The sequence below is a fragment of the Protopterus annectens genome, chromosome 6.part0, assembly GCF_019279795.1.
Source record: "Protopterus annectens isolate FY-2018-M chromosome 6.part0, PAN1.0, whole genome shotgun sequence".
NCBI lineage: Eukaryota > Metazoa > Chordata > Ceratodontiformes > Protopteridae > Protopterus > Protopterus annectens.
Genome location: NC_056737.1, coordinates 541,063,290 through 541,078,565, shown reverse-complemented (window position 1 = coordinate 541,078,565; position 15,276 = coordinate 541,063,290).

Here is a 15,276-nt window from a genome sequence, read left to right as displayed (position 1 = left end):
CTGAACTGATAATGAATGTCTCCCAGCTGGAAGTGTAAGTACCTCCTGGATAACTTGTTCATCTTTTTTGGGATAAAATGCATCCTGAAGGTCTATCAAACACATCCAGTCATCCTTTTCCAAAAACATAAGAATGGACTGAACTGTGACCATCTGGAACTTGTTGCATTGAGCAGACTTGTCCAAGTTGCTGAGATCCAAGATTGGTCTCTAGTTCCCTGTTTTCTTTGGTACTAAAAAGAATCTTGAATAAGTTTCAAATTCTCTCTGGTCTGGTGGGACCTCTTGGATTACATGTTTTTCTAGCAGCTTTTGTACCTGAACAGCTGCTTGTTCCCTCTGACTGGGTGGAACATCAGGGATTTTCCTCCAATGGTGAGGAGGAAGAGAAAATGGTATAAAATATCCTCTGGAAATGATCCTCTGCACCCAAGTGTCTGATATTATTTCTACCCAGGATCTCCGGTAAAGGGACAGTTGACCCCTTATTGCCTCCAGAGGAGGGCAGTTGGGCTTCCATTCAGGAGCGCTGAAAATGTCTGTCAAGGAAAGTTTCTCTGAACCCTTGGTATTGTAAGCCTTCTCTATTGTAAAGTTGGTGTCTACTATTGGTGACCTCCCTCTGCCCCTTGGGGAACTACTTCCAAATGTGTCTTGAAAATATCCTTGGGATTTTCTGAACCACATTTTTCCACTACCTTGCTAATTCCTGGAGAAGATTCGCTGAGGAGTAGAGAAATGTACACACATGGGAGACAGAGTCTTCTCATCTTTCTCAAACCTGGACAATTGTGTCTTTTAACTTAAGGCCAAATAAGGATGTGCCATCAAAATGAGCATTAACAAATGTAGACTTGAAAGGCTTTGCAAAGTCACACAAGTGTATCCAGGTGTGTCTCCTCATGAAAATGCCTGAACCCACTGTTCTACTCATTCCTTTGGCTGCATGAGAAATGACCCTCATGGAAGAGTTAGAAATAGACTGAAAGGCAGCCAACTGAGAAGTAACAGAGGCCAGTACTTCCCCAAAAATGGGTCCTGAGAGGTTATCTGAAAGCTCTTTAATAAGATCCCTCTGTAACCTAGTGAAATGTGCCAAGTAGTTCATGGACCATAAGGAGAAGGTTGCTGAAGCATAGACACATTTCCCAAACATATCCATTGCCTGAGACTCCTTGTTGGGGGATGGATAAAGGAACTTTCCTCAGCTGGTTCTTTTTCATGCCTGCTGCTACAACCATGGCATCCACAGGCACACCTTTAGTCCAAAATTGTTCATCTTCAGGAGCAGCAATAATTTTGTCCAGTCTCTAAGGGATTGGTTCAATGGTGTTGGAGGCCTACCATGCCCACCAAGAGATCAATTCAATGAGATGATTAGCAGGTGGAGTTACTCAGGAAGTAGACAGGTGAGTATCAAAAGCCTCCAGGTACATGGACTCCTCAGACAAATGATTTCTGGGCTTTCAGCCACCTCTCTGTTTTAGAATTTCTAGGATGTCTCCAAAGGAGACATTGTCAGGACGTAACCTGGAGGACCCTTTGCCCTCATCAACGTCTGCGTCTTCAGTGACAGATTTCTCCAGGGACTCCCAGTGCTTCCTCTTGAACAACATCTTCTTAGGGACCTCCTCACTGGGATGCTCTGGGGAGATATCAAAGAAGTGAGAATAGTCTGCTGGGAAGCCTGGGGGTTTGGTACTCACTGTCCCTGTGGAGAAAAAGGTTGAGACTGTACGCAGAGATGACAAGATTGGTTGGTGAAGGGGTAAGAACCATTTGAGCTGTTGAAGCAGACATGGATCTCTTCAAAACCTCAAAGGCTGATCTCTCTTGAGAGGGACAACACTCAGGAACTGAGAGGGCAAGCCTCTGGATCTCAATCCCTTCATACTCCAAGGATAATCCCCTAAGGCAGAAGCCAAAGTTGAGCTAATCCAAGCCGAAGTCCCAAGTGCAGAGGTAGCTTCAAAAACTTTGGAGACAACTCTAACACCTTGGAACCAACAAGGCAACTACTGCAGTAAGAGGTCTCCAGCAGCTCTGACTGAACCAAAGAACTCAGAGCAAACATTGGATCCAAGGATAGGGGTATCTTCGGATCGAATGCAGATGGAGCGGAGCAGCTCAGATCCAAGAACTTTGAAGCTTCAAAGGAAGTCATAGGAGAATGTAAAAGAGGGGTTTTATATGTCTAGAACTCCTGACCTGAAGGGGTAGGAGCCAAGGAAACCCCTGACATACTCTTCACCCAGAGAATTTTTCTCACCAATCTCTCCATGTCTTCTTTGGTCAAATTATTAGAGGAACAAGTTGACCTAACAGATGGTGATTTTTGCATCTTCAGAAAGGGAGAAGGAATTCTGAATGAAACCAGGTCCAATGATGGTGAATATTTGGTCCTGGGTAAACCAGGTAGGCTTGTAGTCAAGTTCTTTGATTTTGGTGTTGGATCCAAGACTGTCAGATCTGAGGAATCATTTTTCTTATCTGAAGTCAGATTCGAAGAAGTAAATGGATCCATAGGGTGTCGTATCTTGATCTTCAGATCCAAAGTAGTCAGATCTGAAAATCTGGGTCTCTTAATTGTCAGATCCGATGGAGAAGTTGGAACTAAGACAGGCCTCCTCTTCACTTTTTTAGAAGTTTTTCAGGAAGAAGAGGAAGGGATTGAAGATTCTGACTTGCCCGTTTTTTCTTTATCTAGAGAAGTAGCTCCAAATAGTGTCATAGTGAAAGCCAAAGGCAGTAAACATTTAAGAATTAATTTGTTTTTGTGTGCAACCACAGCATCATGGTTGAACACATTGCAAATTGGACAATCCTCCGAGAGATAAAGGGGTCCCAAACAAACACAAGTGTATGGGAGCAAATACAATGAAAAACAAAGACCAGGTACTCAATGAATGAATTAATTGACGATTTTTATTGTTTAATTGCCTATTTAGTAGCGTATATAAAACAAGTGTGTGATGTGAAGTAATTGTGTACTCCAAGAAGGCAGTCTATGCCGAGACATCAAAAAGGAATGCATTTTATTCATTGGGTTCCTGGTCTTTGTTTTTCGTTGTATTTGCTGCTGTTATTTTGCTGCTTTGCTGTTGTTTTTACAAGTGTAGGGGAGTCTTAATATGGCATTCTGCAGCCACATTTCCCATACTTTTAGAAGCCAGTTTTTTTCTTTCTCTACCATTTTATCACTACAGAAATCAACAAGCGAAGAAAGAAAAAATTTAACAATAGAAGCTTTGTTTTAGAGAGCCAAGGGAAAACAAAAAAGCAATGCCAGCAATGATAAGAAAAGAGTACATGAAGTGAAAAAGTAGAATACTAACAATAGTATTCAAAGTTACTTTCATATGGAAAGAAGAGGAAGGAATAAAAGTGAGAGAAAATTGAAAATAAAGTAGTTGTTGGGTAAGGGATAGAGGCTAAAGCTTGCAAAGAGAAATGGAGATAACTTTAAAGTACTATTTAGCAATATTTAAATGAAAACATTTTTTTTTAATTTCACTTATTTGCTTGACAGCAACTTGCCACCACATCTAACATGAGCAGCAGCAAACAAGTTCTGAGGTACTTAGGAATGGTGCATTGTGGGTAAAGGAGAAGCCCAAGAGGTTTTTTGTTACCACTACCTATTGAAATGGACGAGTCAGATCCAAGGAATCAGATTCAAGTCCTTTGGTTGAGGATAGAATGAAAATTGACAACATCAGACTGATTGTTACATTTTCTGGTAACAAGTCTAGAACAGTATGAATCGCTTCTACAAGATGAGAATAGGAGCCCGAGCCAGTGCTTTCATTTTCTGCCACATCTGCTCTTCTTGAGTGTATATCTGAAAGGATGCCTGCTTTTGCAGGTTGGATTAAACCTGCAGGTTTATATTTCCTAATTTCCTGTTAAAATGCATTTTGGAAACCAAATGTTTATAGCTTATTTTCATTTAGCCTCTTCCTTTTAGTGAACTATATTTTAGCATGTGAAATGATTCATTTTAATCTACGTAAAGCAGACAGTTGACAACTTAGGTTCATTTTAGAATATGCTCCATAATCAAGCACTTCTGACAAGCAATTTGGATTTATGAAAATGCAAAACATGCTAAGTAATTTAAAGTGTAAAAAAATATGCATTAGAAGTTACCCAACCATACAAATTGTAGTGACTTTAATTGAAAGCTTACAGTGCTGAACAATAAATGGGTATTTGTGCAAGAGATAAGAAGGGGAAGAGAAACAGTAGAGAATACAAAAAGAGGTATGAAATACCTTGGATGAGCTGACTATAATAGTAATATATAAAAAATATTGCACATATAAATTATTTAAACAAATACCTTAGTCATCCTTATGTAAATACAGTAAACATGAGCACAGGGTTATATTAGCAAATAAAAGCTAAGCAGGAATTATGTATTTATGTATTTGTGTTTTATGATTATAATAACAATACGTAAAGCTAGATCTAGTTTTGTCCTTGTTGTACATGCTATAGCTTTCAGTTGTGTTCCAAAATATACAAAGGTAATATGTGTTAAGTCCTTTAGCCTCATCTTCTGATAGAGGTGCACTCAGGTGACACAATAAGCATGCAGTCTTAGCAATGCAAGACATAAGACAGATATGCTGCTAGCTCAATTGTTTATTCATAACTGTCCTAAATGTTTTTTTTTTTCACATGACTCTCTTACCGATATAATTTTACTTCTTAAAGGTGCACTGCATTTCCATTATTTTAAAATGAGAAAAGAAGATATACCCCCTTGGGCTATAGTACATATATGTACTATTACACAGATTATACATTTGATTCAGAGTTAACTAGTCACCATATTTTGGTCATGTAACAATACAAAACATAATGAACAACTAGGTTAAATGCACATTAGCTACTAAAAATGTGAGACAGTCACTGAATAGATATTTTAATAAGTCTCCATATCTGGAATAGTAATCCTTGCTGGTTAATGAGGAAATCAGTTCTTTTGCAGATTTAGATATTTTTTTTTCTTTAACTAGATCACTTAAAGCCCTTATAGTAGTTGCTGAATCTGATTTTGGAGTCACAACCCAAGTGTCAGGTAAAGAAAGTCTGGAGTCCTGAATATCTCTGGCATCTCACAATCACAAAACTTTGATGGCAGCTTCTATAAATATCTACAACATCTTCTGAACAGCTGCATACTTTCTTCTTGAACATTGTAAGACCTAATTATTTGACAATGTCACACTGTCAATATTTGTATGTGAAATTTCTGAGCAAAATTTTCACCTAATGCAACTCCGACTTTATCAATGTTTAAATACACAACAGATTCATAACTCAGTGGTCAAAATATTTATTTCCTCCTTTCCATGCCCATTTCTTCAAGCAAAACACCCCCCCCCCAAAAAAAAAAACACAAATTCCAGTTTCCACTCTCACGCTCAGGCAGCCTTTTAACATTCCTCCTATCTAGCTTTGTATTATTTTCAACTTCAAGATGCAATGCTATTGCACCACTTGCTAACACCCACTACTATCCCACTAAACAATATTTAACATATAATTTACACTCTCAAGCGCTCCCAAAGTTACATATAAAAGTACTGCACTATACTATATTCTCTTCATTACAAGTTAAGCAACCTATACATATCCTCCATCTCTCCCCATTAGCATATCCTGCCACACTTATTACTCCAACTCCTTCAGTTAAATACTCCTCCTCCTACAAACACACACACACACACACACACACACACACACACACACACACACACACACTCACACACAAACACACACACACACACACACACACACACACACACACACACACACACACACACACACACACACACACACACACACACACAGACACACACATCTATATATACATACACAAACACACACACACACACACACACACACACACACACACACACACACACATATATATATATATATATATATATATATATATATATATATATATATATATGGATCTAGTATTTTTGATCGAAAGATCAAAAGCCCAAATCCATTACCACCGAACACACTTTAACGAAAGCGCTTTCATCGAAAAAGGGCTTTCATTAAAGTATGCCAAAAAAAACCCAAAATCTACTTGAATGCAGGGGGCCAAGCCCCCCTGCACCTCCCGATGTGGGGGACTGCACCCCCCACACCCCCCCTACTTTAATATTCTCACTCCGAGGTCACACTACAGCACTTTCGCACAAGTATGCTCACCAAATTGGGATTCGGTGAAAGATGCAGTCTAGCATCTGTACAGATCCCATACATATATACATATATGTATATATATATATATATATATATATATATATATATATATATATATATATATATATATATATACATACACACACATGGGTCCCCTACAGATGATCAAACTTCCAAAAGGCAGACGTTCGTATGGCTAAGACCATATGATCAACTTTTGGAAGTTCAAACGTTCTGAACAGACAGCTCCCTATAGGGCGGAATGGGAACATTTCCATTTACCGTACTGTAGTGTGATCTCGAATTTGGTATATTTAAAAAGCGGGGGGGTGTGGAGGGTGCAGGGGTGCTTGCCCCCTACTAGCAACATGTAGGTAGGATTTTTTTTTGCATGTTCGAGAGTTCAAAAGTAGAACATATGGTCTCGGCCATATGGGTTTCGGCTTTATGAAATTTCTATCATGTATAGTAGACCCAGCTATATATATATATATATATATATATATATATATATATATATATATATATATATATTCTCATTTATCATTTAGTACTCTACTCCTGCACTTATCAAAATGTCTGTAAAAACTTTCACCAATCTAATTCCTGCTTCATAGAGGTAATATCAAAGCTAACTCATCTCCATCTCCCACTCTCCAGTATCCTAATGCGCACAAAGTACAAGAAAAAAAATGATCAGATTAATGCTTTCATTTTTTATAGAAGCCTGACCTAGTTACTATCACAAAATCATTGACTAAGGATATCCATTCTTCTTTAAATAATTTTTTTCCCTGATTGCAACTACTTTTTATGACACCAGACCAGGCATATGACAAGGATGTAGGACTCTCTTTCTGTTCAAGTCACACTTGAATGTATATTTACTTGCTCAAGGAATCACTAACACAAATAATTATTTTCACTGGCTACTTGTATCCATTCTTTCCCACCAGAATACCATATTACATCTCACTGTAGCATATCTATAACCTCCCTCTCCAATCTCAAAACTATATAACCTACTAAAAGAAATAACTTCTTCCACAAAAAATATCATAATGCTTGGAGACTTCAACCAGATAACACCCATTTCCAATGATCTGAATATTGTTCAGTGTTCAACCTCACCAAGTTCATATCTCAGCCTATTCGACTCAACGTCAGTACTTCTCACCACTCCCTCCTAGATCTCTTATTAACTAACAAACCTTCTCTTATCTCAGACATTAACATCCATCCACCATATTTCAGTAGTCACTGCTCTTTTAGTTTTCATATCCATCATGCATATGTAAACATTCCCAAAAAGATCATATATTTCTGTAATAAATTACAGAACATCATTAATAAACTTAAATACATCTTCTCCTTAATTTACTGGTCAGCTGTTTTGAGCTCATCTGTCCCTAACACTGCTGCAGAATTGCTCACCTGTATATTGACTGACTTGCAAAACTCCTGCTTCACAGTAATCCAATGAATATACAAGCCTAAAATTAACAACTGTTTAGTCTATGAGCTTAATGCTCTTCTACAGCTTAGAGACAATGTATGGCATTCTTGGAAAGCACTTCTTACTACATTAAACAGACAGCACTACACCCAGCTACTCAACCTTGACATGCAAGCTATACATAGTCATAAAACTGACTTTAGAAAATCATACTAAATCTCACTAATAAAATCATCCACAAAGTTCTGGAAAGAGGTCATCCATCTTACAGGATGAAAAAGTCTTCCATCCATGAATTCCATATGCTCTCAACTATCTGCCTCTGGTTTCCTTTCTCATTTCAGCAACCTTCCAAGACCTTTCTCTAGCCAATTCCTAACTGAATCTCACACTCACACCTCCTCTCAATGCATTCCTACATTCTACTGCAGAACTATCAGATCCAAGGGCATCTACCGTCTGCTTGAACAGATTCAATTTTAAAGCCCCCCTGGTACTGACATCCTTCACCCATGGTTTAGCACTGTAAAGGCAACATTATTATCTCAGTGAAACACATCTACAGCCTGTGTATTACACTTAATACTATGCCCAATATCTGGAAGAATGCCATTCTAATATGTCTCCCTAAGAAACTCAGTTCCTCCAATCCATTAGACTTTTAGCCTATTTCTACTTTCCTTACTTTATGAAAGATTCTAGAAAGATTATTTTATTTACAATTCACTCAGTACATCAACCGACATTACTCTTTCTCTCAAAAGGGGCATGAATTTTGGTCTGGTTGCAGTATATCCACATTTATCTGGACACTCAGCAACAACATTCTTCTTCGAATGAGAAATGCCTAATTACTGGAACAATATTTATTGACCTCTCCAGAGTCTTTGATCTTGCTGACCTCTCAGTTCTCCTAGAACTTACTGAAATAGGCATTAGTAATGACACACTACTCTGGTACAAAAAATACCAATTTACAACTGCCACTTCTTAGTTAATTTCAATTCATCAAGCTCTATATCAGTCCCTCTGCAGAAAGGTGTCCCTCATGGATCTATTATGTCACCCCCTCCTCTTTTTATCTATATTAACAAACTTCATTTTTACTTATCCCATCTTCATCTCCTGCTTTGCTGATGATATGGTTCAATTCTGCTCCAGCCACTCTGTCTCTTTTCTTGAAATTGAACTTCAGTAAATACAAAATTCCTCTAAAACAAAAACAATTCTTTTTGGAACTAGGAAAATCTCATTTCTATCTCCAGGTCTCTAAAAATCATTGATCACCTTAATGACACTATTGAAATGTCTCTTCATTCAAATACCTAGGGGGTTGGTTGGACCCTCTTCCTAAACTTCCAACTCCACCTGGACTGCAGACACACACACACACACACACACACACACACACACACACACACACACACACACACACACACACACACACACACACAAAATGCAGATCACAGTACTCAGTGGTACTTGGATGGGTGCTCTGAAATAGTCTCTCTAACTTCAAGGGAAATTGACAAATAATATTCTATTCTTAGGCCTTGCAAGAGATGTAACAGCCCTCCTGTATTGTATATTTTGCAGGATCTTGCAAATTGGATGTTATTAGTTTTTTTCTTTAATTTGAGAAGGCCCAATAAACACTCAATGTAGCAGAACAATTCCTGGAATGCAGAAGTCTAGAAAGTCATCAAAAGGAAGAAAGTGTGCAGGAAAAAGTGGTAGGTAGAAAAGGTGGACCAGGCTAGGAAGGATTACTGGCTGGCTAATAAAGAAGTGAAGAAAGAAGTTGAAATAGCAAAGAAGAAGGCATCAGAGGCACTGTACTAACTTTTGGAAAGTGGCTCATCAGATGGGACAAAGAAACTATATCAGGTTGCAAGGCAAAGACAAAAAGATAAAGAAGATAGTCAAACACCCTTCATAAGCGATGCCAGCAATGGGTCTACATTATAACATTGAAGTTCAAAAACTTTGAATGTTATAATATCGAAAACTTTAGTGTGAAGGCTGAGAATAGCGAAGCCTCGGAACATCGAAATTTTACCTAGGGTAAGATTTCAGTGGTCTGTGGCTTTGCTATTTACAGCAGTGTGGTGCGATGGTTACGGACCGGGTTTAGGGAAGTGAGTGAACAGAGGTTATGGATTGGGTTCAGGTAAGTGTGGTGTGATGGTTACAGACTGGGTTAAGGTAAGTGAGTGAACGGACTAGGTTAAGGTGCATGTGCGGTAGTTAGGGACTTTAGGGTTAGGCCACAGGTGAGATGAGTGTGCAGTAGTGACAGAATTTAGGGTTAGGAGCAGGTTAAGTGAGTTAGGGTTAGGGCGTGGGTCAGGTAAATGTGCGATTGTGTGGACATGAGGGTTAGGGTGGGGTAGGTGAGTTAGGGTTAGGGAGTGGGTAAGGTGAGTGTGCGATAGTTAGGGACCTTAGGGTTAGGGTTGGGTTAAGGTAAATGGGTAGCTAGTGGAGTATGTCTGGTTTAGTGTAGGGTTTCATGAAGTGTATGTGTGTGGATTATTTATTTTGGTGTGCTTGAGTTGTGTGTATGTTTATCAGAACAGCAAATTTTTTCCCTGGGAAAAAATTTGCTATTCTGACTGTTCGGTTTTCTGGTGTTTCAATTGAATGGGGTAGATATTATAACATACAATGTTTTTAGACTTCGATGTTATAATATAGACCCACCAGTAACAACCTGTTCACCAGTCCCCAGCACATTAAAGGCATATGGAAGAAGTACTTCCAGCATCACCAGACAATGCCAACAATGAGAGAAGAGGATCTCACCATAGAAGAAATACAAACAGCACTACGGAAAATGAAATCGGGAAAGAAGCAGGCTCAGATGAGGTCACAGCAAATATGATAATGATGCTGGGTGAGACAGGGGATAAATGGCTCCTGAAGGTACTCATAGCAGTGTGGAGAGAAATGTGTATCCCAGATGACTGTAGAGTAAGCATACTAGTGCCAGAGTTCAAGATCAAAGGGGACATTCACAACTGTGGGTACTGCAGAGGTATCAAACTCCTGTCACATTGCATGAAAGTTCTGGAGAGAGTGAATGATAAACGAATATACAGAGTAGTGGAAAGTTAGATAGGAAATGAGTAGCTCAGATTCAGACCAGGAAGTAACACAACTGACCCAATGTCTGCAGTAAGCAGATTGTTGAGAAGAAGCTAGTGATGAGGAAACAGTCCAATCAGACATCCCTAGACTTGGAGAAGGCATATGACAAGGTCCCAAGAAAGCTGATTTGAACAGTCCTATGGTGGTTAGAAGCCCCAGAAAAATTGGTAGAATTAATGCAATCTATGTACAAGGATCTACTTACTCAAGTATAAACAGTGTCTAGTCTCACAGAGGGGTTCTCAGTGAGAATGAGTGTGCACCAGGGTTCAGCTCTGAAACCACTGCTGTTCATACTGGTGATGAACTACATTAGCAAACAGGTAGGAGGGGACAGATCAACAAAGCTGCTGTATGCAAACAATGTGACATTACAGGCAGACTCTGAGCAAGAACTTCAGCAAAGGATAATGGAATGGAATACAAACTGAAGGCACATGGAATGAAACTGAACACAGATTAGACAGTTGTAATGACAGCAAATGGTACAGTTTAGACAAAGTTGAGAACTGAGATTGAATGGAAAATATTGGAACAGGTTAACAGCTTCAAGTATCTGGGAAGGGTGTTTGATGAGAAGGGAAGTCTGAATGAGGAGGTCAAAGTTAGAATCGGAAGGGCTGCAGCCAACTGGCACAAAGTGTCAGGGGTAGTATATGACAGAAGAATGTCAAAGAAGCTGAAAAGTAAGGTGTACAAAACAGTGGTGCAACCAGTACTACTGTATGACATGAAAACCTTGGCAGTGAAGTCAGAGAGAAGTTAAGGAAGCTAGAGGTGATGGAGATGAAGTGCTTGAGACAGGTGGAGGGGTGCACACTGTGAGACAGACAGTAATGAGGACATATGAGCAGAAGCCAAAGTAGCTCCAATTGCAGAATAGATCAAAGAGAACAGACTGCAGTAGTTCAGGCACATGTGCAAAAAAGCAGAAGACAATATGGTGAAGAAGATTTGGGACAGACAGGAAGAAGGCAAGAGGAAAAAAATGGCATCCAGCAAAGATATGGAAGAACTGTGTGAGAGAAGACCAGCGACAGTCAGGCATGAGTTTTGAGGAAGGGAAAGTCTCATTGAATAGAGAGATAGATGGTGACAGTTGACACAACACTCCAACCCCATGTAGAAAATTGGAAAAAAGGGGATTGAAGATGAAAATGTAGCAGAAAAATGTTTATACCATTCTCAGTTGAAAAGGAGAAAACAAACTAAGATGGGGAAGTATGTTCTTTTTTCCTTCTGTTGTTATGCATGTACTTTGTACTTTTAGATTATTTAACAGTAGGCTAATCTGATATGATTATACTTTTTTTTGGGGGGGTCTGATGCAGCTAAACCATTTATTTTCTTTTTTTTTAGAGTACAAACATGAAAATATGCAGTTTTTACTAAAAAAGTAAAGACTTCAGTTTGGACTGCTCATCAATATATGCAAAGATGTTTTTGGATAGGGATCTTTTTGTTGGAATCATAGCAAAATTTGTATAAGACAAATGCTATTTATGGCCATTAATGCCTTGCCAGTACCCACACCAGAACATTACCTCATTTTTCAAGGAGGCATAGTTCAGTCATACTGCAATTAATTTATGAATACCCATCCAATTGTCTAATGCTTTCTTAAAGGAAGATAGTCTGCAACTTTGCTTGATGTAGAGATGAAGCTTATTTTGGAGAAGGGGTAGTAATTTATTTATTTAACATTTGTCTACTGGGAAAGTCTGACTTGGAACAAAGCCAATTTTTAGCAGCGGCCTGGATAAAAACACTCTAGATGCATGCTTTTGTAACATGGGAGGAAACTGGACCACCCAGTGGAAACCCACAGAAGCTCAGGGAGGGCATGCACACTCCACACAGAAGGCACTCCAGATGAGGATCAAACCAAAGAACCTCTTGCTATGAGGCAACAATGCTACCATTGCCCCACTGCGCCATCCTATGTAACATGTAGCAAATCTGTCTCAAAACTGTGCTTTGTCTATTTGCTGAAGCAGTTTCTGATATCTGGTTTTAGTGCTAGCTGAACTGTTTGATTTGTGGAGAATTAAGAGGTCTTACTCCTCCTAGATCCCTAATGGCCTGGAAGCCATGACACAGTAGACCCTTAAGGAGTCTAAATGAACACCAGTTACTCTTGGTAACTCAGGTCCTTTAGGTCTATGATCTTTTTTACCAGAAACTATTAGGGTCTCTCCAATTGTTACTTATGCTTAGTAAGATAAATCAGAAGGGTGGGATTGTGTTCACTGATGGGACTCATTAGTGCAGAATATAGATTGATAAAGACTTATTTTATTTAAAGGTATACCCTTTACAATCAGTTCTACCAACTAGAAGGATTTTAAAACCACTGTTGCAACATGATGACCAAAGGAAAGTGAATTATCTACCCATGTTCCAAGGTCTCTCAAATCTTCATTTTAAAGTGAGGTGTTTTCTATACTGTAAGATGGATGAAGGGCTTGTTCAGCAAATACTTATTTTGCATTTTTACCATTTACTTTGTCTCTTTTCAGAGCAAAAGCTATTAATATGCATACATTTGCTGTGTACTTTCTGTATATCAAAAGGGGATTAGAGTATAGATCTCAGTTTATGGTCATCTGCAAACTTGATGAACTAGAGTTAATAATTTTTGATTTGGAGATCAGAAAAATATGTGTTGAATTTCAGGATCCTAGCATGAATCCATAAGTAGATAGGTCTATAATGTTCAGTGTCAGTGGTGAGGCAACCATTGTGAAGTGACATCACAACTGTTGTGCACAAAACTTTGGGAACAAAACCAGAGGATAAGCGCAGGATGAATAGTTGCAGTTGCATGTCTAGTGTTGTGCAGGAGGCAGTGTGATAAGTAATCTAGTCCAATAAGGATTTTTTTTTTGTTTTGGAGAGTATCTTTAACAAGCATTGCTCTGTGATGATACGGGTTCTGAGAGCCTTAGCTATGTGAGGGTTTTGTATAGATCTGTCTGGGGAGAAATGCACACTGAATTTGTTTGCTAATATATCTTTAATATCCACTGCAACACAGTTGGTAGTTCCATTAGGAATAAGTTCAGAGCACATTTGGGTAATAGTTCATAATTATCCTCAGCTTCCGATGCCAACCTAAGTTCATGGTAAGGATAAATTTTCCTGACACTATTGTTTTCAATACCTTGGATAACCTTTTGATGTTGAACTTAATTTGTGGGTCTTTAGTTTTACTATTTACCCTAATGAATTTTTTTCCTTTTATATTATTGTTTGTTTATTAATGTGGACCAGCAGTTTGGTGACTTCCCCTTTTGTTTAGTTTTGTAGAGACTGACAATTTCATACAGGTTTCTGAGTGAGCATTGAATTTATTTGCATATACATATTGGGACTTACAGTTATACTTCAACTTTGCAAATTCATCAGAGAATTGTATAACGTTGTGATATTGGCATCAGCTGGTTTAGGGATTTTGAAAGAGAAGGTAACCAATGTGTGGTCAGACATGACTGGGGAAGGGTATACAGTTGGACAGCTCATATAGATGCTGTATTTGTAAGTACCAGATCAAGGTAATTTTGCCCTCAGTGTCATATTTGACTATTTTATCCAGGGAATTCTTGTTCATGAAACCGGGTAATTTTTAAGTAAAACCTACATTTTACGTACAGGTCTACCAGTCTATTGACAGGTAGTTAATGTCATCCAGGATGATGGAGTGAGTTTTTTTGTACTTGAAGTTCATCCTATGCATTTTACAAATGGACATGATTTATAGAGGTCATTAAGTGGATCCCGGAACATGCTATCATCTGATAGTTGATTTATTTAGAATGAGTTGAATCTCACTAAATTTATCGAGTTTGTGGGTCTCTAGAAATCTACTTTAAGTTAATGTTGTCTTTAACAAATATAGATACTCATAGTTCCAGTGGGTCAAAATAATAGGCACAAAACCTGGTATAAAGTGTGTGCTTTCTGCACTTTTAAACCAGGTTTCGGCAATAATGCAAATATGAATGTAGGAGGGCTTCAAGGTCAGCCAGTTTGTTACTGAGATTCCATGTGCTGAGTAGCACCACATTGATATTGTATAGTGCTTTATTTGTTGTGCTCTTTAGGTTGAAAGATCCTGGACTCTGCCTAAAGAAAGGCACTATGGGGCAGCAAAGGCTTTAGCCAATACGTGAAGCCCTGGAATGACAGGTGCCAGCAGAGCTGGCAAAGCTGTACAGCAGTTCATCCCGTACTAATAATGGATTTATTATGATTTGTCATTTAATCAGCATGTGGTTATCAACACAAAAACATCTAAACCTACAATGCAGTGCATGCAGGGGGGCTTCAAGGTCAGCCAATTTGTTATTGAGATTCCAGGTGCTGAGTAGCACCACATTGATATTGTATGGTGCTTTATTTGTTGTGCTCTTTAGGTTGGAAGATCCTGGACTCTGCCT